Source organism: Strix uralensis, chromosome 11 (assembly GCF_047716275.1).
Source record: "Strix uralensis isolate ZFMK-TIS-50842 chromosome 11, bStrUra1, whole genome shotgun sequence".
NCBI lineage: Eukaryota > Metazoa > Chordata > Aves > Strigiformes > Strigidae > Strix > Strix uralensis.
Genome location: NC_133982.1, coordinates 5128615 through 5154593, shown reverse-complemented (window position 1 = coordinate 5154593; position 25979 = coordinate 5128615). Strand labels below are relative to the sequence as shown.

Here is a 25979-nt window from a genome sequence, read left to right as displayed (position 1 = left end):
AAGGTTATGGGCTCGAACTGGGCTGAATAACACATGGTGGCATATGTTACGGTTATATAAACAGTATATGGGATCCCAACTGTTAGTCAAATGGTGAACTGTGATGGTAATTGCAACAGTTATGCAACACAGTGTTACTCATTTCTTTTGCCCCCACACTTAAGTACTACTGGTTCTACTTTGCCCTTTTTTAAATACCAAAATGAAGTAATTGAGCTCTTCTCTGTAAAACAAGCTGCTCAAACCTTTACTCACTAGTGACTCTTGTGAATTGTTATTAGCGCCCTCGGACTGTTGCTCTCCAAAAGACAACACAGCATTCCTGGAGCCTCACATCGGTGACAAACACAATGGAAACAAACCCTTCCGACTCTTGAAATAGATTCCCCTGCATGTGGAGCCCAGGCACTGTCCTTTTAAGTCCAGACTGTTATCCAGAACTCATGATAACAGGGTGATCGTGACTTCCACAAGCCTTTGAGGACCTTCACTTCTCTCAGCCAAGCCAGGCAAGCCTGGCCTAGACTCTTTATTCCTAGTTTATAATTGCACATCATAAATACAAATGATTTGCTCGAGCCTTTTTTCAGTGTAATCAGTGAGTATCTCTGCGTTCAGATTTCCTGCTCTCCGTATTTACATTTTCTTTCAGACTTCTCATAAAAAAACACTTGACTAATTTTAGGACAAAGATTAATACATAGCATCCCATGCCAACGTGGTAACCACCTCCTACTTCCAATCAGTTTCAGACCTATCACCTATAGCCAGGTCTAATCCACATAATATATACTGCACTTGCACCATTTTAGTTTCTTAACAACAAAGCAAAATATGAAATTCAATTAAAACATACTATATTTAAAAGTAAATGTAGCCTTTTGTATACTCGTTAATGAAGATACCTATTCATAGCTCACTAAAATTCGGCATCTGGAAAGAAGACATATGGAGGCACGAGGAAGGAGGGACACGTGGTCTTGCAAATAATTAATTTTTTTTAAAGCTATTTTAAAGCACAAACCTTTTGGTTTGGAATAGTATCAGGCAGCTATTCAGCAGAAAAAACAATCTGAGTAATTTGCATAAAGATTCAAGGTTTAATATTTCAGATTTCCACAGAAATTTGCAGAAATATTTTTTGGCATAACCAAAACATTAATCACTAGTAACTTCACCTTCTGTGGATGTTTTAAGTACCCTCTACTCAAATAATTTTTCATATAAAAATCACTCTGAAAAGTGTCAGGTTTTTTAAGTCAGCTGTTTTAAAAAGCCTCTTGTTAAAACACAGTATGTTAACAGTGATCCCAAAACCTTAATTTTGATAGAAATTGCAATATGTCAAACTCAATGAAGGCAGGAGAACTATGTTCAGATACCAGAATGCAGTATGTTAAAAAAAAAAAATTATGAAATTCAATAATAGGATATTTATCAGCTGCTTATCATGTCTGTATGCAGTTGTAGGACTTGGCCTCTGCGTCGCTTCACACAACTGTGCCGAGAAACTGAAGCAGATGTGCTCTGCACTGTGCAGGTTCTCAGAATACATATTTATACAAAAATTTTTGCTACGTAAGAGTATCTGTTCTCCTTTTTTCTGTAGAGAGCAAAATAATTTCCTTACTTTCATATGGTATTGCAGGGAGAGGAAGTCTAAAGAGAAAAGCAGAAAGACACAAAAAAAGCTAAGAGCATTTCTCAGAATGCACTGGTTATAAAGAGCTGCTTCATACACCCTCTCATTGACGTTCACCTCTAGTTCTGCCAAAGCAAGATCTTGCCTTCTAAAGCCGGGCCGTGTCCGCAGACCCCACTGCGATAGAGGCGGTGCTCTGGCTGTGCCAGGAAGCAGGTGCACAGCCAGTCACACTCGCACCATTCTCGTGGTGCTGCTGCTTTGCTCCAGTTGACTGCTATTCCGCTGCCAACCCCGCTGCGGTTTGCCAAATGCAATTCAGTACCAACATACTGTACTTCTGTTCCAGCAGAGAATTCTTCCAAGTCTGATATAATTCAACATGATTAACAAAAGGATGGTTTCATAATGCTAATTAGCATTGTGTAGTCAGAAGATAGACTCTAGGCCTATATCTCTAATGTCCTATGTTAAATTTGTTCTCTAGACATAAAAGACTGGTACATTAACCATGTCCTTCTTTCACATTTTTCTTTTTGGAGAAGCCTGGATGAATTGTAATGCACACAGATAGTCTGAAACACTCAGCAGATGATTTTGCTTAAATCTCAAGTAAGACAAATTAGACGAGATCTTCAATCACTGCCTTGGGATGTGTGGGCGATGTATTACATTTTATAAGTAACAGCATTGGGAAAAATTCAGTTTTCACTCTTCAGCCACTGCACTCTTAATTGCATGCTAAAACTTGGAGAAATAAGAACTGGAAAGGAAGAGAGCAGAAGAGAGACTTCACAGAGATAATGAGGTGGCTGCTTGCTGAAATTAGGCAGCATCATCTTTAATGTCTGCAGTGCTGAGGTAAAGAAGGAAAAAAGCAGATTCCTCAGACTGCCCAATGCCCTTTTAGCCACAGAGCCTTCTGCAGTAACTAGTTTTAAGTGAGATATGAAACTCCAGCAGCAAGTTCACTACTCGAGTGAGGGTTTTTATTTTATAGGGTGTGATGGAAGAACTAGTTTGAGGCTATGTAAAAGTAATAAAATAAATTCTGCCTCAAATCTCTGCAAACCTTTAATACGCCAGGATCCATAGACAAATGAAAATCTCAAAAGGTCTCTGGAATCTTACTGCTTGGTATGCCTATTCATTTCCTGGCACACACTTTATTTTTACACTCTAAAAATAAAACGTTAAGAAAGAAATTAGGAAGAGCTGTCAAACCGTTTTTTAAAAGTCCAATTTCAATCTTCCCTATGAAGAATGTGATTCAAAAAACTCGTGTAGTTATTATTGTCCAATTTTTTTAAGACATTTGAATGGATATGATAAGTTATCCCACAACAATGTCCACAATACCTTTGTTTTCTTGTAGATGCAAACATGGGATCGTTATACCACGCTGCAGCATTACTACTGCTGCTAAACATACTCAAACAGATCTCAGGTAAGTACATACTTTTCTTACGGTGGTAACCAAGTTGTGAATCTTACACGTTCAAAGGTTATGCATCAGGTGGCTGGCTTAAAAGTTTTGCACAAATAAAACACAACTGAGAGTAGTATTTTCCTTCAATATTATTATTGTAATATATGGGAATAAATGTCATACTGCAAGTATACAGCTTTAATTGGAATATAAACTGCTTGTTGATATTGTTTCTTTCAGTTCTCCTTTTCTAATCTTGAAAATTATTCTAAAAATTGCTGTGCCCATAACATTTGGGAAAGATTGAAATCACTCTCTGAAAGTGTAGTAGTAGTTTAGGAGTTGAAGTCACATAAATAGTGCCTTCTTTAGAAACACACCTGTATAGTTTGTATACTGTAGTGGCAGAGAAGTATATATTATACATATTTATAAACGCACAAAAAGGAAGACATTCACAAGTATGAAATATGGTGGTATATTTCTGAGATCTTCAGACTGAGATCTATGTAAGACATACACATCACAGGCAGGAAGCTAAACTCAGTGTGACCAGATGAAAGAGAACTTAACACTGAGAAGATATGGTAAAAGAAAAACTATACTAGTGATGAATCCCAGGAAAAATGAGACAGCCAGCTTATCCCAGTGGAAGATGTAAACCCACTGAATGTTTAAAACATATCTCTATAGAAACCAGCCTACCAGAACATAGCTAGCACTGAGATCCTAAACCCCAGCCAGACACTTCTGGCTACCTGTTGTAGCTGACTCCATGTGAGATTATACAGCTTTGCCCACAGCAGTGCTTTTGGGAACCATGCCCGCTGCTGCACCAGCACTCACACTGGGAACATTTCACCACCACACCACCTGAAATGTTCAAAGCAAAATGTTAGCCCATGGTGAACATGAGCAGTGACGGCTGTTTGCCATAGGACTTCAGCTGGCATGGGTGGTTGAAAGAGGTTCTTTTTTGTGGAGTATTTACTGAAATACGTGCATTCATACAGACCTACACATCATTTATAAAGTTCCAATAAAGAACTTCCAATACAGAAAATACAATCCAGCTTTTAAATAAGCACTGTAAATCTTCCATTAATATAGTACTTTGTGGACATGAGCACATGCAATTTATAGCAATTTCTTTAAAATAAAGAGGAGGGGAGAGGTTATAATACATAACCTTATGAGCATGGAACTTCCAAACACAGTTCTAAAATCATCTTCAGCTTTGATACGTCAACAAACTCTATTCTGCCCTCCCTTTTGCCCACTTCTAAAGTCTTCCTTCTCCTCTCATTAGACTACTCATGTGCTTTATCTGGTCAAAATTCTGTCGATGGGATAAATACAGCTATTAACAGCTACTAGTTTCCATCTGCTTTTTCGAAATGGGTGCATTACACTTTGAGGCATTATGTACACCACTAGGTGTTCCCAGGATGCACTGTTACCAAGAGACAATATGCAGAGGTAGAAGCGGAGACTAAAACATTTTTTGTATTAACAGGAGGATCCTGCAAGTGGTTTGCAGAGTGTACTCCAGGGCCATTCAATTGTTCTACAGTGTTAGTATTTCAAGCAGAAAACATTTACCTCTGTTTCTTCCAGGACCAAAGTATAAATGCAGGCAATCAGGTATTTATCCAATGCACGTAACAAGATTTCTACCTAGCAATTTTCTGTAACTGAAATGTAAAAGATGCACGAAAAATGTATTCTTACTAAATGTTAAACTCAAGCATTTTAAGAGAAAAGTAGGGAACACAGCAATGTGTTTTGTCATCACTAACAACAGCAGCCCTACAGCCCCGAGGAGCCTACAGTTCCTACCAATCTGCAATCAAATTAATAAAGAGCAAGTGCAGCTTCAGAGAAATTATGGGTACTTTATTATGTGCATTCAGAAAGAGACAGCCATGAAACATTGCCTTGCTAAATGTTATAAAAGTTCTTATAAATATTCATGTGCAGCATTTGTACTCTAAGCATTTAATCATTTCTTTACAAAGAAGGAATGGGGGGAAGGGGAGAGGAAGAAATTACTGTTTCCTCATTTCCAAAGAGTTCAAGGCAACAGAAAAGACAAACTTGTGCAGAAGTGCTCTATAAATTAGACAGCACCAAACCCAGAAACTTATGAACAATATAATTTTTTCAGGTAAATTTTTTTTTTTTTTTAATTACAACTGAAGTTTTAAAATAGTTTGCAGGTACTAATGAGTTTTTGATCATCTGAATTACTTGAATTTGAATTTTGATCATTTGAATTTCTATGTCACTAGCTTTTGAAGAATGAGATTGATCTGTTGCTTCTGACATTTGTATGAAGACAGATTTAGTTGGCTGTACTCCTCTGCATTTTCAAAACCCCATTGTCAAAGACGAACCTAACGTCACAGCACCAGATAAATATGGCTGCTCTGCCACGGCGAGGCATTGTGCGACTCGGAAACGCGATCCATCGATACACAGCTGTTGTGAGCTAAAATAGCAAGACTGGAAACCCCTTGAAAGCACTGCATTTCTAACTATATTCTATGGCATGCAGCCGCTTGATTAAGCCTCTCTGACTTAAAGTTTATCAATATTACTGTGAATTAATATAGATTACTGTAATACATGCTGGCAACACAAAAGCCTCTTCACAAGTGGCTTGTGCACAAAAAAGAAAAAGATATTGCAAAACAGCTTTGACAGAATTATGAACCTAATAGAAAAGCCAAAAGATGTAGAATAACAACACTGGAATGCCTCAGAATCCACCTAAGCAGAGACAGCAGCGAGGGAGCAGCTTAGACTGCCTTGCCGTGATCCTGCCCCCAAGCCAGCCCAAGATAACTAACTCTCTGCCTTTGGCATTCTTTTACCTGCCCCTTTGTACCAGGAACATCACTTCTTGCCCGAGAAACACATTACACTATAGCTTTGGGTATGACTGTCTCTGCAGTATCTTTTCAGATACTACACTCCAGACGTACCTCCCCATTCAAGCTACTATAGCTAGAGGAAAACACCGATAACCTAAGGAGATGCTTAGTGACACAGACCCAACTCCTTCACACATACCTTAGCTGGCAAGCACACCTAGTGTTAGCTGAACGGGGCAGTGAAGCAACACTAATAGCAGAAGAGGCTTATTGCTGTGGTACTGTTGGTTCCCTCTGGTATCAATCAAGTCAGATTGCTGTCAGCTGTACCTGACTCTGCTCTCAGGTGTATTGGACAAGTCTCTGTGGAGTTATTCCAGGCACATACCATGTTTAAAAATATGAAGCAAAATGAAAAGTGGTGCTGTCTTTTACTTCCCTCAGGAAAACTGCCTCTTGCAAATGTTTTTATCATTTTCATTATATCCTGTTTGATTTGCTTTACCATCTTGACTGGAACAATAGCTAAGACATAATAGAAAAAGATTTTTCCACAGGCTGGTTCTAATTACATTAAATCTCAAGTGAGATAGGACATTTAAATAAGAAACAACAACTGCAGAGTCTGAGATAATAACATACCAAGATACTGGGGTTTGAGAGTACTGTTAAAATGATGCATTAAACATTCCAGTGTACTCCAATCACGTTTCATCACAAAAGCCACACTGCAGCAGAAAGAGGTTAGCAGTTATTGCAGTCAGTGTCCAGCTATGAACAATTATGAAACATTATCCCTCATGCTGGAAGTTATATTGATCTTTGTACCACAAACTGCGAGATACATGCTTAAACTTCTGCATGAGGTGAGGCAGTTGGGAATGCAGGGTCACCGTAGGATTAATCACCTCATGAACCACAAGGTAGAGGCAAATTTTGAGGAGCTCCTGGATTTTGTTGCAAGTTGTACCTTTAACATTTTGTCATAACAATTGAATACTCTTTTAATGTGCTTGGAAAACATATCATCTTTAGACTGCTGAAAACCACTGAAAAATAAACATGCTAAATGGAGACTGTGGCTATGTGGTCTACAAACACAATGAAACCTGTTATAGTCCCATTTTATGTGTTTAATGTTATCAGCCACTGTGCAGCTGTGCTCCAGTATTGGTGCTTATGGGACCCTACAGCAAATTCCCCTGCTGGAAACCAACACTGAAGAAAGGGAACTTAAGTGGGGAGGGAAGGAATTTAATTACAGCCCCCGCTCCCCTTTCCTTTGGCTAAGTGCTAGCCCAGGCTAAAGGGAATGAGAAGGGTTGGCCTGTGGGAATGATCTGGGCAAGGGGATCGAGTGCACCCTCAGTCAGTTTGCAGATGACACCACATTGGGTGGGAGTGTTGATCTCCTGGAGGGTAGGGAGGCTCTACAGAGGGGTCTGCGTAGGCTGGAGCAATGGGCTGAGGCCAACTGTATGAGGTTCAACAAGGCTGAGTGTCGGGTCCTGCAGTTGGGTCACAACAACCCCACAGCAAAGGCTTTAGGGAAGAGCGGCTGGAAAGCTGCCCAGCAGAAAAGTTCCTGGGGGTGTTGGTTGACAGGCGGCTGAATATGAGCCAGCATTGTGCCCAGGTGGCCATGAAGGCCAATGGCATCCTAGCTTGTGTCATATCAATAGTGGCCAGCAGGGACAGGGAAGGGATCTTGCCCCTGTACTCGGCGCTGATGAGGCCGCACCTCGATGACTGGGTTCAGTTTTGGGCCTCTCACTCCAAAAAGGCCATTGAATGACTCGAGCGTGTCCAGAGAAGGGCAACGGAGCTGGTGCAGGGTCTGGAGCACAAGTCCTGTGAGGAGCGATTGAGGGAACTGGGGTTGTTTAGCCTGGAGAAAAGGAGGCCGAGAGAAGACCTCATCGCCCTCTACAACTACCTGAAAGAAGGTTGTAGCAAGGTGGGTGTCTGTGTCTTTTCCCGAGTAACAGCAATAGGACAAGAAGAAACAGCCTCAAGTTGCAGCAGGGGAGGTTTAGATTGGATATTAGGAAAAATTTCTTCACTGAAAGGGTTGTCAAGCATTGGAACAGGCTGCCCAGGGAAGTGGTTGAATCACCATCCCTGGAGATATTTAAAAGACATGCAGACGTGGCACTCAGGGACATGGTTTAGTGGTGGAATTTGCAGTGCTAGGTTAATGGATGGACTCGATCTTAAAGGTCTTTTCCAACCTAAACGATCATATGACTCTATAATGGGGGGATGACGACACACGACATAGTTCATCCATTCCCTTTGCTTGCAGCTAGTTACTAGATTGACTTAAGTAATATCAAACCGTGTATAAGTGATTCATTAGTGTATAGCTAGAGCTGAAACAGTTATGTACATACAGATTTGGATATCAGTTACTTGCCTGTTCAGCTGTTTTTCCATAGTCATCATAGTAAAGTTTCAAGGAAATTTTCTAGATACTAAGGATTGAGACTTACTTTCAGTCAACAAACAAAATCTGTGATTCTAAATTCTATGCTTAGAGAATATAAACTTTCACAGCAGCAGCTCAGTAAATAAACCATTCTTGTCCAAATAGCAAAACATGTATTAATTCTCTATTAATAATGTAATCAAGTACAGAAGAGAAAATTGAAAAAGTTTATTTCAGCACACAAAATAAATTTGTGTGTGTGTGTGTATATTCTACACTTCAGATTTGCAACACTAAAAGTGCTCTTATGCACAAAGTACCTATGTTTGTCTAGTGAACAATGCCATGGCACTGAAGAATGATCGCTCACATGCAGAAAGTTGAGTCATAACAGTTACATGACCACACCGCAAAAACATTTTCGAAATGCAGCTCAGAGACATCTGCACAGCCACTGCTGGAGATGCCTGTCTGAGTAGATCTGGATCTGAAAATACAGACAGATATGAAGGTAATCTGTGAGACATATGCTGTTACTACCTATGAAAATATTTAATTTGCATTTAATAAAGAAGGAGGAATTTAACTTGTAATCTTTCTGTATCAACTGCTGGTTTTGTTAACTTCCTTTAGGCCTTTATGCTTATTAGACATCTGTAAACTGAGTTGGGAGATGTTCGCCTTCAGGTACCCTCACCCCTTCTCTTGTACTGGCTCTGCTGCTCTTGTGACACCTCAGAACAGACTCAGCTTTCAAACTGCAGCAAATCAACCTGTGGATGGGGAGGAAGAGTCCTTTTCTGTCAGGTGAGCACCTTGAATGGGCTCATGGAGATAAGCAATAAGCACCAAACATTCAGCCACAGAGGGGACAACACTGTGTGGCTGGGAGCAGCAGTGAGGTCGCTGTTGGAGCCGTTACCCTCTGCACCCCAAGAAGTAGTTTTCCACAGAGACTTCAGCAGATGAAGAGCAGCAAGTTTTGTGTAGGCATCATGGCCTACAGACAGATACTGTTCTGAAGCTCTTGGGCTCACACTGCCTGACTTACCATGTTACATAAAAACATTCCATTCTGCTCAAGTATTCCTCCTTCCCGTAGAGTACTTCAGTCATTTCAAATTAGGGGAGCAGTCTGGGGAGCAGCCTGTCCCAACCTCTGCTTCGAGGGCCACCTTAGCACCATTGTTCTGTCCAACAGATTCCCCAGGGCCAAATGTTTTCCTTGGGAACAGCGAGTGGCTTAGGTAAATCACAGAAGATATGACCTTGTTTTACCTGTTCTAAAGTACATACTAGTGTGTATCTTCACGTGGGGCTACAGACCTGTATTATCTATTTACAGATGCTCTTCAAAGAATCATGTTAATTGCCTTTTTTTTTTTTTTTTGCACAGTTCCTGGCATATAACTTCCACACTGGATGCTACTGAAATACCAATGTGTAATTTTACATGCAAACTAAACAAAAGGCCATTTCTTCCCCAAAGAGAGTAATAATTTGAAAACTTACTAGTCTTGATCATGACTTGAAATAAAGGCTGATAACAACAGGCTGCACAGAGCACAGGTCACGATGACCTGAGTAGTGAAGAGAGAAAGCAAGATGAGGCGTGTTTCCTGAAGCTAGGACATCCAGAAGAGCAGATGCCAGTACTGCAGTGCTAGTAATTCAGCGGCATAAGGACAAAAAAAGGGAGACTTACTTCAACAAATTGGATGTGATATATCGCACTTTTAGTGCTGTATCCCATGGCTACTGAATTACTGAATCTTCATTGACTGTTTTATGTCACATGCACTCCTGATTTGCTATCCAAGTTTCTTCCTACACAGGCTGGTGGTCTCTCATTAAGACCAAGATTTACAGAGCACAGATTTCAGATTTTATAGAACCCACTGTGCTTTCTAAAGATCCACCTTTTCTTCTAATCAACTGAAAAAACACTTTTAGGCTATGACTCCTGATATTTTTATTTTTTTTTTAATTTGCCATGTATATTTCCCAGTCAGACCTTTAAGGATGTTAATAAGATTTTTCCACACAGTCTCTCTCACTATTTGCCCCTCTTTAGTTCTTTGAGATACAAGGACTTTTATGCTACAGGAAATGAGGACAACAGAAAGCTGCCGATTCCATGAATGTAAAAATTGTCTTGAAGGCATGGAACAATTCAGCCCTAATTACAGCCAGCTGGAGCCTGCTCTCTTTGCAGTGATACTTGGATAATTAACCAAATACTGACTGATGCAAGACTCAAGCGTGTCACTACCACTCAGATAACTTTTGCATCCATCACTGAAATCAAGCTTAATGGATATTATCAGCTAAAATCTTGAAAATCAGTTAAGACACAGTCATACAATTAGGCAAAGATTATTCTTCCTTCAGTAAGCTTGGTGCTGTCTTTCTTTAGCTGCAGAAAAAATGTCTTTTCCATTAAGAAGTCAAAGTCATAAATTCTGATTAATTTAATACCTGTAAATCCACTCAGTTTAAGCTCTAAATTTAAATACACCGAAGCCACAACATTGATGTAATAAAATAAACCCCAAAATGTTCTGATAGGCATTATTGTACTAATGCACATTTATTTCTCACGGTATGCCATCTTTAAATTTGTGGGTTTGTGTTTCTTCCTGAGTAAGCTGTATATGGGCATTGAAACCAAATAGTACTATGCCACAAGTCAAATATACTGATTTGACTGCTGATGCATGTACTCTGAAACTATTACAAAAGAGGATGGCACATACAGTGCTCAAGAAGTCTGAGATGTTTGGAAGGCAAAACTGCTAATGCATCCCCCCTTCTGCTTGTAATGAAATACATTTTTATATTGTTGGGCACCTGAATTGTATCTGCAGCAAAAAAAAAATCCAAAAGAGGAAGTAAGTACAAACAAGAGAAAGTTGTCTTCCCCAATTCTATTTTCAGCAGTTCTTTCCCTGAAAATATGAATTTTTAGAAAGATTCAATCCCTCTGACTGGTTATACAGTTAGTTAGTGCTGCGCTGATCAGGGGAAAACATTTTATCACTGCTTTTTATCAAGTGGTAGCTCCTGCAACTTTCATTTCTAATTACTAATTCAAAAAATCTACTGTGAAAAATTTGAAATATTTTAACCAGGTGGACATGTTTGTAAAAACAGCAATACACCACAGAATATGTTGGCAAAGACATGGTGCAATGAGAAAGATAACTGATCAATAATGGTTAGATCTTGGGTAGGGCTATAAAGATGAAAATCTTCATGCATCTCAGTAGCATACTTGCAGTGTTCTCAAAAAATCTGGGTGGGGAGGCAAGAATGTAAAGAATCTGGAATAGGGATTCTTTTCATTTTGTGATTTATTTGTCCTTGCACCTTCTTATCTAGTATTGAAAAATAAACCATCCCAATTATGTTTGCACACTGCCTAACATACTCCTTCAGTAGGAAAAGTCTGAATTTTGTTAAATATCTTTGGAATGCCACTGTAACGCAAATCACAAAGCATCATCATAACAGTGCGAGTTAAAGTGTAACCTGCAGTTTTTCTTTGGAGAATTTTTATTACCAGAAATGGAAAGTAATGAAATAAAAATAAAAGCTTGGCAAAAAAATAGGTTAACTCATATAAAGAATGACGTATAAGACACGGCTGAAAAAGAAAGCAAGCCAGGTATTTTTGGAATGATTTTGAAGTCTGTTAAAACCCCTACCTATTCAACTAGGAAGCATTTTTGCTTAGAATAGATGTATGCTAATGTTCATATTTAAGGTAGTGATGGTTGGGCTGAAAAAATCCTGCTTTGTAAGAACAAAGGAAAAAAGACTATGCATTATAAGCGATTGTTTCTGAAAGCATTTTCAGAGTTATACTTGGAGGGTTAAAGAAATCCATGTCTGAAAGAAAAAGTTGCATTCCGCATAAATTGCTAAGAAAAGCTTTGAATCTGATGGGCCTGCAACATTCTGATTATTTTGTGTTGAAAGGTGAGATAAGAGATGTTGCTGAAGCACCCCACTGCATGGGGTGGGTGCTGTAGTGTACGGGGGGAACGTGACTGCCAGAACCGGGGCCGGCGGGACCCCCCGCGCTCCACGCACGTCTGGCACACATGCCTAGGGGACTGCGTTAGGAAATGGCTGTGCTGTAAGACGACATCCTCTCCTACCATAGCATGTGGCGCTGCTAGCTTAGCTCTCTTTCTCAGGTATATTTTTATATGTGGCTGCTTTCTGTTCTCTCATTCCCTCATTCCACTCTTAATGTTAACAGACAGGCCAGAAGTATGGTATTTACATAATCACCTACATGCCACTTCCTAATAGGGAGAGTACGGAGCTGATGTAACAACTTTGATTTACAGGTTGTAGCAAAAAAATAGCACCAATACCATAGGCTATAACTCTTCAGTATCTGGACAGCACTTAAAAAAAATTCTTTTTATGGGAACTACATACATAATCTTTTCCAACTCAGTAAGAAAGTTCTTCTTGTTAATACAAGATTCTTGTTTGCAGCAGGCTCAAGTGCTGATTATCTTTTTCAACTCTAGAAGTTGATAATTTTCTTAATTAGCAGGATCTGAGATGTGTTCAGTTTTTTTTTTTTTTTTTAAGAATAGGAATGTGTTTCTTGCCAAGACCACATCACATAATAACAGGCTAGAGAAGAATGAAAGGACCCAGCATGAAAAATACAATCTAATTATCACCACCTGAACAGCTGATAAATGAAATGACAAAGTAAAATACACTAGTTTCACATGATGGAAATTAAGGGAGGGTGAATCTGTTACAAATATTGAACAAATGAAAACTGGAGACCTCACCGTGTAAGCAAGGTCTCTTATCTCGCCATCACTGAAAATTCACTGCTCCTGCAGTAAGCAATCTGCCATCCCATCACAAAAAGAGCTAGAAGATCCGATACCCAGCAGCAGAGTTGTTTTGATGTAAAATACAGGAGTCTGTTCAAAATAAAGAGCAGTGCTGGCTTGGAGCTTTACAAATTTATGAGATGATTTTTCCATTTTGCCTGTCCTGCTTATTTGAAGTTTCCAGGGACAGCCATCATACCAGCATGAATTTAACAAACACAAGCATCAGTCTCCTTTTATCAGATGAACTGACAAGGACAGTATTTTTAACATACCTGTGATGGGACAGATTTCACAGATAAGCATAAGTGAAAATGGAGACTAATGCAAGCTCATGAAAAATGACATTTGCTCTTTGGAAAGAACGGCATATAGGGACATTTAATAAATATTTTTATGTTACTGCTGCTTACTCTGTCAATGTTTCCATTTTGAATCATCACCTTCAGACATTTAAACCTCAACCGAAAGGCCTGGCTGGACCCAAGAAGCTAGCAAGCCAGGTCTCAGGGGAAGAACAAAGTCTCTTCTTAACCCTCTGAACCCAAACATATCCCGATTTTAGTATTTTTTAGCTACTTTTGAGACAGAGCTAAAAATCTTGGGTTTTGAATCTTTCTTTTGTTCATGTGTAACTGAAGTTAAAATGCTCCCCTAGCCCTTCCCTGGTTTAGCGATGTAATTCTGCGATTCCTGCAGCACTGATGGGGAAGGCAGCTGGCCTGCTCTGGACAAGAAGCACACAGAGCATCGTGCCTCTGCTCCCAACGCTTTTTCAAACTGTTAAGTACAAAGTAATTGATACAGCAGCTGAAGTTTGGCAAACTGCTCAGGAGCGAACAAAGGAAATACAGTGTAGAAATAGAAAATCATTACAAGATAATTTTAATTGTTATTATCTTAAACATACATTTACCCCAGTAGCCCCTCCCTGTCTTCTGCAGGTACCTAGCTTTATCTACAGTATACATCAGTCACACCAGGCTCCGCTTCAGTGCCAGTATTTTATGTCCCTTCTTTGCTCTGTGTGCCAAGCCAAAGAGAAGAAACAAAGGCTGGTGTTGTTCCTGGAAAAAAATGGGTTCTGCAGGAATTAGTGGGCAGTTTCCTTTCATGCACATATAGGCTTGCATTCTATATGATGAGTTCACCTACACAAACAACGTTCGTAGTGTAATGTCTTTTCAGTGGAAAGTGTCCCTACAGAAACGTGTGTGGGTACTGCATGTGGGAGAGGAGGCTGATAATAGTTTCAGAAAAATTCTCTCTGATTGTAAATTACTGTGTGGCTGGAGAACTAGGCAGGCTGTTGAACAAAGGTGTGTTCAGCTGCCTACAACCTTCCATTGTTATTGAGAAGGTGGTGACTTCCTCTTCGTTGAATCTTGCCCCTTATTTTGCTCTTCCTTCCTGATGATAAATGCATTTTTTATTATTCTGACCAATTCAATGTTACTTTTAGAAATTTTATCATTCATTTAGATTTCACTCAGTGAGTCAAGCGGAAAAAATGTGTTCTCAAGCTGAGAGAAACCCCTCCCATTTAAAATCCCCGAGCCAAGAGCACCTCCCATGCAACATCCTCCAGCTGTTGTCAGAGCCAGAAAGGATCTGTTCCCCTGGCATCCTCAAGCCGTTCCCACCTAGGCCACTCCGGAGCATCTCCAGCAGGGAGATCTGCCCAAAACAGCAACCCCTGGCTCTTGCTGGGCCTCCTCCCGCTCGGCTCGTCCAGCACTTCCGAGAACTACACAAACCTCTTGATGTTCAGCCTATGAAAATCTTCCTGTGGCAGGAGAGAAATCTATCACATAGCATTGTTATTCCTGTTCCAGGGCCTCTGATTGTCACTTTTATCAGCTAAATAATAGTAATTTCAATACAGCAACAATTGCAGGAACCTGTTTCCTCAGCTGAAGCCATTGTCCCTGGGAGATTCTCAGTTAGTGCTGTTTTGACAAAGGCTGGATGCATAAAGAAAAAGTTGCTCTGCCAGAGGGCAATGTACAAACAAAACATCACTTTCCAGTCCTCTAAGACTCCTTCCTCTAAAATGATGATGGTTCTAAACTATTTGTATCTTTTCCTAATCTGCTGAATTAAGACATGCCAAGGTGGTACATTTTCCTTAGTAAAAATGAGTTTGTGGTTAGTATTGCTTTTTAACTCATGCTGCTAATATTTCTGGGCTCTAAAGTGTCTCACAGAAATGTGAAAGCGCACTGAAGTGCCCCAGCTCCACAGCTTTTGCAAAATGAACACATGAGAACTGGAACTGTGATTCTCTCCTCTTCTCTTTAGACACATCAATGAATTAAGAGATCTATATGTGCACACATTCGAAGAGGTAAGGAGAAGAACAGAGACAAAACATTATGAGCACAGTAAATTTGAAAACTTAAAAGAAGAAAAACATTTTTCTTTTAAGTCCTTTCTGAGCTTCATTTGTTACCAGTGCAGATGAATGGAATCTGCAAGCCCTCCCTTCTTGCCAATACAGCAGCAGCAATAAAGACAATATACAAGCAACTCTGGCAACAAACCAGACAACTGGTAAAGATAGGAAAACAATTAGAGAAAAACCCCACCAGTCTATTGACCAGCTGATGCATTGGCCAAGTTGCTGGGAGGCTCCTCAGAGCTGGTCTGACTGTGCTTTCATGTGACCTAAGGAGCCTTAATCTTGATTTCAGATAGCAACAGTTATGTTAATGCTGAACATTTTCTAAAAGCCTGCCTTTACCCTCACAGAAATTAGGATAGAATTATTCTAGGGCACTAACACTTCTCCCATTAAAGTTTTAAAACAGGCTATGGTACATGGGTGGAAGAAATACCTTACCTGGACTGGTAAAGGAGAACAGCTATACTTGTAAGGTTCGTTAAGTGTAGTACTAATTTTTCTACCAAAAGTCACATATATGCTGTCAGAGTTGTTCCCTCTCCCTCTCAAGAACAGAGGGTAGGAGGAACAATTATAAATGTCTGAAAATCTGAATTCCTAACATTTTTGAAATTGTAGCTATCAAAAACACATACATACCCTTTTGTTATGCATGCCAAATGGAAGACATGTAGCGATTTTACTGTTTTCCATCAGTGTAACCAAACTAAGGAAAATTCTCTTGTTCAGCGAGGCTTTGAGAAGTGCATGAAGACCTTTTACTCTCTTCTCTCAAAAGACATCGAAACATCATCCTGGTCTACTAAAGGTGTGGTAATTCCTCCCCCCCTTCTGTTTTTACTGATTGGCTACACTTCACCCACTTTTACAAAGGGACAAAGCCTACAAATGGATAGGTAGGAGAAGCTAGGGTCCTTCTGCTCCCACTTCAGAAGTAGCACAGTTTTGTATTCCTGACTAGTACACTGACCTGGTCAAGACATAGTACAGGTTTCAAGTATAAGATAAAAGTATTTTAGATGTTTCATACCTGATTACAAACGGATGAAGGGCAGAGAACAGGATAAGTGAGTAAGAAGAGCAAAGAAAAGAAAATGGAAAAAGAGAATCATAGTGTACTACGTAAATGTGTCTTTTCTTAAGTTTCAGAAGTCACACAAATTACTTACCATAAAACTAAAACCAGGTACAGAGATGCTTCTACAGCTTGTTCCAAATTGCAGTTTTGCTAGGAAGACAGTCACTAATAGAGTAACAGCCAAATCTGATTTAGTTTTTCAATGATGAAGAGATGGGATGAACCCTCAGGAAGAAATTTCAACTGTCAAGTAAACCATCAGATAGTAAAACTCCAACTCCTTGTTAATAAATGAAACTCACAAAATTACAGATTCATCCAATGTTTGGCTCTTATAAGATTACTCTGTTTAAACTCTTAAACTCTGGTAGTATTAAAACAATATCCTCTATAATCCACACAAATTATCTTAGGATACTGTACTAGGGAAATAAAAAGATGTCTGAAAAATTAGTTACCGCTTAAGTTTGAGGAATTTCATCCATTCTAACACCAACAGTTGGCTTTGCAAAACCTTCTGCAGCTACTGGCAATAAATCCTGCTGAAAATTTCAAAACTTCCTACTTCTCCAGACAAATTCGCTTCATCCCCTTCTCTTCATGATTACTGGTCAGGACAGCAACATTTTCTGTAAAAGAGAGACAATGATGTTTCAAACAAATTTCAAATGTAATTTTCCTTCTTCAGTGATCTCCTTATCACTTAAATGCTACAAGACCCACATAAAAAGACACCTGAATTCTTTTCAGAATTCTGGCTACATAGCTGCACACCAGACTTTTCCTCCTCCTTAGCATTCAAATTTCTTTTCTAAACCCCAGGAGCATACTGCTGCACTCTCCTTTTAATTTTATCTGCCGTATAGTCACACTACTAGCTTTGCAATAAAAGCACACGCACTGAAGAACTGCAGAAGCTAGCCAGTATAATTGAGAACTTCTCCTAGTAAAAGGAAAAGGCCATCTTAGCAGTTTCCTTATTTTTAATTCCAATTTCCAAACAAAATATGAAGAACAAGCTAGGAAAAATGTGAAGAAAACTAGCTACAGATATTGCATCTTTGAACAGAATGGAAGCACACAGCTTTAACAGCACTTATGTTTGCATATAAGCAGTTCACGATGGTTACACCTTCGTTCGAGTAAGTTAAATAACCCTCACCTTAATCACAGTCAGACACATTTACAGGCATGCTCATCCCCTACTAGAGCAGCCCAGAAGTTATTTGTTGGTTTTCTGACCGTGTTCAGGCCGTGCCTCTGACACTCCCAGAGGTCTTTTGAGTTACTCAAGGAGACAGTACTTGCTGGTTCTTTTGGGGTTTTGTTTCTGGGTGTTTTTTTCCCCCCTTCCCCCTGCTGCCCCCCTCCCCGTATTCTGCTATGGTGACTTCAAATATGAACACATTTGTGGACGGCAAAGTTGGTGGAAAGAAAGTAAACTCAAATGCCCAAAGAAATTATCTGTATTATGAAAGCCACAGATAGCATGGAACAAAGCACTTTATAACTTCAGTGAAAAGAAATTACAGTCTGGTGAGCATACACAGACTGTACAATAGCAAGACAGCACCGATGAGCACGACAAGCTCAAACCATCAACTGCTGAGCAGCAGAAGCAAAATGCCTTGACAACAGTTATCACTACAAAAACAGTTTTTTAGAACATTTGAAAGGAAGATACTGAAATAGCTTTGCAGATGAGCAGCAACAGGTGAGATGAGCAAGAGCCATCATAACCAAAACCACACATTATGTGCCTAAAAATGTAATTAATGAGAGGGATGAATAACCTCCTACTGAAGACAGATAAAGGAATAGCCACTAATTTAGTCTTAAACTTCAACTTGTGGTTCATCCTTCTAAATGGAGATATTAGAGAGAAGTTGAGAGTTTACTCCAGGCAGAGAAAATTTAATGTTCTCCTCCCAACCTGTCTGAGATGTACCAACCAATTCCCTTTTGCAGATGGGATTAGCCAGAAATATGGTGTAGGAGAACAGAGCCCTGCAAAGCCTCCAGAAGGAGTAGTGAGAGAATACCACAGTCCTTAGTTGTTTGAGAACCTCACTCAGCAGCAAAACTTTTTGCATATTACCGAGTTCTTTGAATTAATTAAAAAACAGCCCTGAAGAACAAAGAAATCGGCAAATGCTTCATGGCATGGAACAGCTACATTGAACACATATTTAAAGTTTCTCAATCAAGCAATGTGTTTGTGTAAAATTTTAACCCCTTCCAGAGTTTTTTTTCTTCTGGCTAGAAGAGCAAGGACTGGGAACTATGTGGATTAAGGCAGCAGGCTCAATTAAAGAAGCTGGCTAAAGGAGGAGGAGCCTGGATTTCTCCTCCTTTAGTGCTTGAGGTGGCCACAGCTCCACCAGCCTGCAGCACAGGTTCTCAAATTGTAGGTACCTCTGGGTACATCTCTATAGGAAACACCAAGAAAAACACTGCCATAGCCATAGCTGTGTCTAACTTAAGATAGATAGAATAACAGTAGAAATAGTACTTAATGTTTGGCAATACTAAAATTCACCGAGGGCAACTAATGTATGTAACATCCTCACAATTCCCAGGACTGTTATCCCAGGAACTTACCTAAACTAAAAGCAAAACTAACAAAATATTAAGAAAACCAAATGCGGTTACATTTTGACCTGTGCCGCTACTTTAAATATAGATAAGGTGGAGTACTATAGTAAAACACCAACATTTACATCCATTTTCTAATTTCAGTTGCATACAGACATTTTCACCTCTGTCCTAAAATTCTGCAGACTTTGCACAGCAGTAGCAAAGGGCTTTGCTTGCCATTTGCCTTGCCTTGCAGAATCGCCCTCCAACAGCTCTGGCACAGCTGGAGATGGCACAGATTCACTACCACTGCTTTATATAAATCAGGTGTTCCTGTGGCTCGTGAGGAACATTTAGGTGTTTTTTAAAGCTGCTGTTTCATTATATTTTATAGGTGCCACAGAAAACATTTCATCTCCAACATAAGCATATTACATATTAAAAGGTAGCTAAGTCAACAAGTGGTATGAATATCATATATAAAGTTGTTATTGTACTCCCAAACAGCACACTGACTTAAAAAAATGCAATTTACCACTCACAAAGAATCAAATCCTGGCACAAACCCTGACCACTCTCTATTTACTTATGTTTCAGTGCTTGGTACTGTAGATTAATTTACAACATTTTAAGCTAATTGATAAAGATGACATGAAATCCTTCCTTTTAAGCTGCTGCTCTTATTAGACAATTGACATGGATGGAGTAAGTGAAGATGTAGATAAATCCCCCTCTCCTTTTTTCCCCTTGGCTTTCCACAGAGGCTGCAGGCAGTAGAAACTCAGTATGAAAAGAGCTGCCATGTGACTCAGTCCCATACAAGCTGTCCTCACCAAACAAAGAGCGAGGAATGCTAAACAAATGAATCACAAGCCATTTCTGCAAAACATCCCCTAGTTTCTAGCAACTGCCAAGGCTGGGAGCTATCTGTCCTGTCAATCTGAGTGACAGCCCATGAATAAAAGGGCACCTAATTACAAGATTAGTAACAGGAAGTCTACATTTCAAAAACCACCATACAAGTTATGATTGCTGACTATGTAAGGAGGCAAAAACTGAAGAAAGTCCCCAAGGAAGCAAAGGCATGATTTGGGAAATTTTTTTCCTGTTAATGTTGACAGCAAGTGAACTCTTCATGGGCTGTGAATGAATGGTGATACTTCAGCATTCTGTACATTGCCCAATTTTTATCATAAGAACTACTCTTCGCTTTCAGCTAGCTATCAGATTTGCCAAGCTAGTAGGATTCTGGCAAGATTTATGCTGTTTAATGTATCAGCATGTTGGTATCTTGGGACACAAAAACCTGTAAAAATACGTAATTATGAATATGCATGTTAGGTTATCCTTTTTGCATCATTCAGTAAAGAGAGGGGAATAGACTATTTCCAAATTGACTGTACCAGCAAAACACAACACAACATCACTGGGTCAATATCAACCCCCAAAGCATTTCAATAAACTGTGGGATTTCCTTCAATGAAATTTCACAGGCTTCCCGCACACAATGGATGCGTGACAGCTTTGCCAAAGAGGCTGCGAGTCACCTGGCACAGAAAATACCCATCTGAAGACCAGAATTTCCAGAGCTCCCCCTGAAGCGTGAGGGGATATTGCTGTTATTTATTACTGTACACACAGACAGGCTGCTCGGGTGATGGCATTTTAAAGTGGCATTACCTAACCGTTGACCAGGTGATAAAGAGGGATGCATTCTGTTTTCACAGTGTAATAACTTCTTCACTTCAAAATTGTCTCCTTGGGTGAAGAAATGCTGTAGACAGACTCCATTCACTCAAAGGAGACCGACAAAGGGAATGAAGCAGTACAGGGAATGTCCTTTCCTTTCCAGATATACTTATGTTTTTAATACAAATTCATAGATGTACAGGAGAAGAGACTCTGAAAAAGGGAGTTTTAAAGTCAAAACTTTTTTTACTTTTAAAAATATTAAATATAACATGAATATACTATTTAAATAGAACTGATTCATGGAGAGAAATGAAGTACTTAATGACTTGCTCATGCTTAAGGACTCTTAAAAACAAGTATCTGTTACTCATGCATTTGAAGGATTTGCCACTCCTGAACTACTGATTTGCAAAGCTTTTGACACTGCAACATGAAAACACATCCCAAAGGGCTACTGTGTAGGTTGAAAGTCTGTGTGGTCCCAGAACAATATTCCTTTCTTCGAAGAAAGGAAAGATTAGCAAGAGGGAAAAAAAAATAAAGGCATTAATTGCTTTGGTTCTGGAAACGTGGTGAAAATACAGTTCTCTGCTCAGAAGAGCTACCAGCTTGTCTTTCTTGTAGTCTGATAGTCCAGGTGCAGGTTAAAACTGAACTCTGACTATACATCTACCTACCATGGTGTGACCACATCCAGCTGACCCTAAATGGAAAAGAAAAGACTGCATCTTGCAGCTGTAGTAGCCATCCTAAAAAGTTGGAAACAATTCACTCTAATTCAACTGGCTTTCTAGAACACAAACCCATCAATTGAACCTGGAAGTGCCATCGTGGGTATATTCACTGGGAACATACATTCTTTCACCAAATAAAATACCTTGCCATGAGCTACCACAATGAAAAACCAAGCTCAAGGTATGAGCAAGTCTGAATTGAAATGGTTAAAACCAACACAACTACGCTCATTTTCCCACCAAGAAACCCCAAACTGTCACATCAAGAAGAACTAGTGATTGAATTCTGAGACCACCAGGGACTATCCAGGCCCTCCCTCAGCTGCATCCTTCCTACTGCAATGTTTATTCATTAATTTTTGGCCTAATATTACAGACCTAATATTATTTAATAAGAGTAGAAAGCAGAAAGAAGACAGAAGGTACTACTAGTCATCCATCCTTATGAATGAATCATGTAGTACAAACTTCTTATAGATTAAAGGAACACATGGCGTATTAAAGCTTGGAGAAGAGTTCCAATCTTAGCCAAAAGGAACTTACTAAATTCACAAAGAGCTGTACAGCCTGTGCAGAGGCTATGGGACAGAACACAGGACCAGGGGCAGCACCTGTCAGTAAAGCAACAGAAGTGTACTGCATTGCTTTTACTGTTCTTTGCTGTAACAACAAGAAGAATTTCCTATCTCAACATTTACGGAAAATCTAGGCTTTTACTGGTATTTCACGTTCACAAAAATCTTACAAATATCTGAATGTGGCTTTCTAGAGGAGGACTCCTGGCCCAGCAATACAAGCCTCAGGAAGCAATATGGACATAGGGATACAGGAAGAAGGAAAAATCAGCAGTACTATAGCAACAGGAAAAATTGAAAGCAACAATAAAAACCCCACCCAACCCCAAACCCTCAAATGGCTGTTTATGCAACTTTCTTTCACAAACTAAACCCAAGACTTGCACTGGGATTACGATTTGAATTTCAATCCACTCCCCCACCCACCCCCACCACACTCCTTTGCTGTTTGCCCAGTTTTATTAGAACCATCTGTGAGATCCTCCCCTTCCAGTTTCTTATGTCTGTTAATCTGGCAGCTGCACTTTATCATCTATTTAAAAATCTTTGTTTCAAAGTTGTTGAGACAGAAGGTCTTTGACAGGCTAAAAATTATCTGTAAAATCAACAAAGAAACCACATCATATGCTGTGCTTTACAGATTAAAAGGGAAGAATGGAAGTTGGAGAATATATATACTTTTAATGGGAAGATAAATGAAGGTTTTAGGGATCAAGAAAATTTTTACCAATGCAATTTATCTGACAAAAGCCACAATTTACTGAAGTACCGCGAGTTGCCACTGCAGAGTAGTTTCAAGATCATCATTATCAATGATTGACAGAAGTGAAAGAAATGCAGAGAAGTATTTCCTTACAGCATCTTGTCAGCAAAAGATAAGCAAGGGGAGTGCTAAGAGAAAGAGGAGTGTTAGTAGTAGCAGAGTAGCAGATATTAGCTACTATTAGGATAGTAGCAGAGTTTAAGTGATTTTCTTTATACGTGATACAATTATTACAAGTTATGGACTTCAGACTTTCTTTTTATTAGAAGTACCTCAGGATCTGCCACTGCAATATCCTGTACTCACCCCTCACCATAAATCCTGAACATTATGGGTATACACACGTCTACACGCATGAAATTGTTTCTCTCCACTACATCTTTTAGCAGTGGGTTAACATAGCAGTATTGTTTGTACACATACCAGTCATGCCAGGCAAGAGCCATTCATCAGTAAAAAAAGCGCCCAACACACTTTGCAGTTCTCTCCTTAGCTTTACGAGCCTGTGTGTGCTGCTGCTTCTTAAGCTTAAATCTTTCTATATAATCCTCCTAAAACATATTTGTTCACTTACATGGACAGATATACATATTACCACCGTGCACTTCATCACGATGGGATAACCTCTGCCTGTAGCATATGGCAGGGCACATCATCACTGATGAAAAATGGCAAAAATCCTTGTGGCTTTAGTTTGTTCTTATATTTCTCTCCCCCAAAGCATTTCTACAGAAGCATTTGCCTACTTGCACGAGAATAGCGCAACCTTAACTTTTGGGCGATTAACAGAGAAAGACTTTTCTTCGAGGTTTCTCTAAGTCATCTCATAAAACATTTTTTTAATGAAGAAAATGCACGTTAGGTATGAACACAAAATACTGCTGGTTTTAGTACTTGAGGAACACTACTACTACTATGTGGTTTAGAATATTATGAACATTTTCTTTCTTTCCCCCTTGCAAATAAATACTTTGCTCTTCCCATGTAGTTGCTATTTAAATGGTAACAAACAAGTGTAGACATTAAACTGCCATCAAATAATGTTCATATGTAAATTTGAAGAATCTGAGAAATTAACTGGACTTTTAAAAATTTCCCCAGAGTTACCTGAAATAACTTTCTCCACATATGCATATGATTTGCATTTAACTCTATAAATCATATGTGAGACATGCACCTTGTTGTCATCTCTCATGACTTTCTGATTCTGTTTTATACAACTTATAGCCCACATTTTCCCTGAGCGCATTCTTAATTCCTTGTTTAAATAAGCAAGATCATTTGAAGTTTCTCAAGTACTCGGACTTTGACAAGACTTCTATAGCTTCATACAGTGGGATTTCACATTTTCTTCCCAGCCTTTCAATCATAACAGAATTTTTTTTGCTTTTAAATAAATGTATTAAGCAGTATTTCAATATTGTCATGAACAAATTGGCTTGTCTTTTCCCTTGAACTTTACCATAAAAAGTAGACAAATTAAAGATATTGTAATTGCACAGGGTCTACAAAAAAGATGCAAGTTTAATAATTTGAGTTGACAGATCATCCAAGGCAGACTTTAAAGGTGGTTTCAGAAGCACTAGAAACAGTACTGTCATAATCTAACTTTATAAATTTTATATGCAAATAAAAATTTAAAAATAAAGTACACCTGAAAAGATTTAAAAGAAAATCCATATATATTTTTAAATAGCATTATAAAAAAGCTTATCTGCTCTTGAAAAGTGTCCAGGAATCTCTCAGGAGAATGAATGAAATAACCACAGAGTGTGTGTGTGTCATCAAGTGGGAGAGATTTTTGTTAAAATACTTACCATTACTTTTGTTACCACATACTTCACTGCGTTATTAGCAATTCTGCTAAAAATAAGATGTCTTGTGAAAGTAAGAACTTTGAACAAAACCAAAGTTTGAGAGAACCATCTTAAAATTTCTCTTCTTTTTTTCCCCATCGTTTGTATTCCAAAAAATATCATTTGGATGAAAAATCTCTTACAAACCCTCTTTTCAGGTCACCTTTGATCTTTACAGAATATATACATTTATATAAGCTAGAAACAACAACAAAACCCGCAATGTTAAAAAATCCCACCTCCACATATACCCCTCTTTCAAGATATCGTGAATACATTAAAAGCCAAAATTGCAAACAAACGAATGCTTGGGACCATAAAAATAAAATTACACCCTGCTGCAAATGCCATTTTTCTTGCTCTTGAATACATAATGTTGATTCCCTGGTTTCAATTCAACAAAGATGTGAAATGGCAGTGTATTTCCTGATAGAACTCCAGGGCTGCATCTCAAACAAGCCTACCATTAACATGCTGCCTCAGACTGTAGCTGTCAGCTTCACACACCCTCCCCACAGGAAGAAACACTCATGGATGTACAACAAAGGTTATCAGAAAATCTTACTGAATTGTGATACGAAGAGGAACTGGCAGATTGAATGCATTCATGGCATTCTCCTTATGAAATCTGTACATATAAAATGAATTCATTTCCTGAGAGAAGAGGAAGAGTCTGATTTAAGCCTGCTGAATAGGTTAATACCGCATACACAAGCAAACCAAGTCCTCAACATCAGTGTACTTGAAAGAACTTTCCTACAGCTGCAATTTGAGTACCAAAATAAACACAATATGAATCATACCACCACCTTGGGTGTATCACTTCCAAAAGGACAGCAGGCTAATGCAGCACTCTGCAACCCATTTGACTTGTAGGGACTGCCTGTCAGCGATGCTGTATGTGTAGGTACCGGTGATTCATTATGCAGTTTGTCCTTTCCTTTCCCTAAGCCAGGGAACCCATCTCTGTTGTTCCTGTGTGTCCCTTGAACTAAATGGCAGACATGCGAGTACATCACCAGCATGTAGGATGTGAAGTAATGGGGCAGGAAAC

The 25979-nt window shown here is 39.2% G+C and overlaps 1 protein-coding gene across 4 annotated transcripts in view; it reads right to left on the bottom strand.

Moving 5' to 3' along the window:
• Window positions 1-25979, bottom strand: part of PEAK1 (pseudopodium enriched atypical kinase 1) — a 123195-nt gene that overhangs the window by 52828 nt on the left and 44388 nt on the right. For all 4 annotated transcript variants that reach the window (XM_074879893.1, XM_074879891.1, XM_074879895.1 and 1 more), the window contains exon 2: window positions 17187-17357. The gene's annotated coding sequence lies outside the window, so the exon portion shown is untranslated. The remainder of the gene's footprint in view (window positions 1-17186; window positions 17358-25979) is intronic.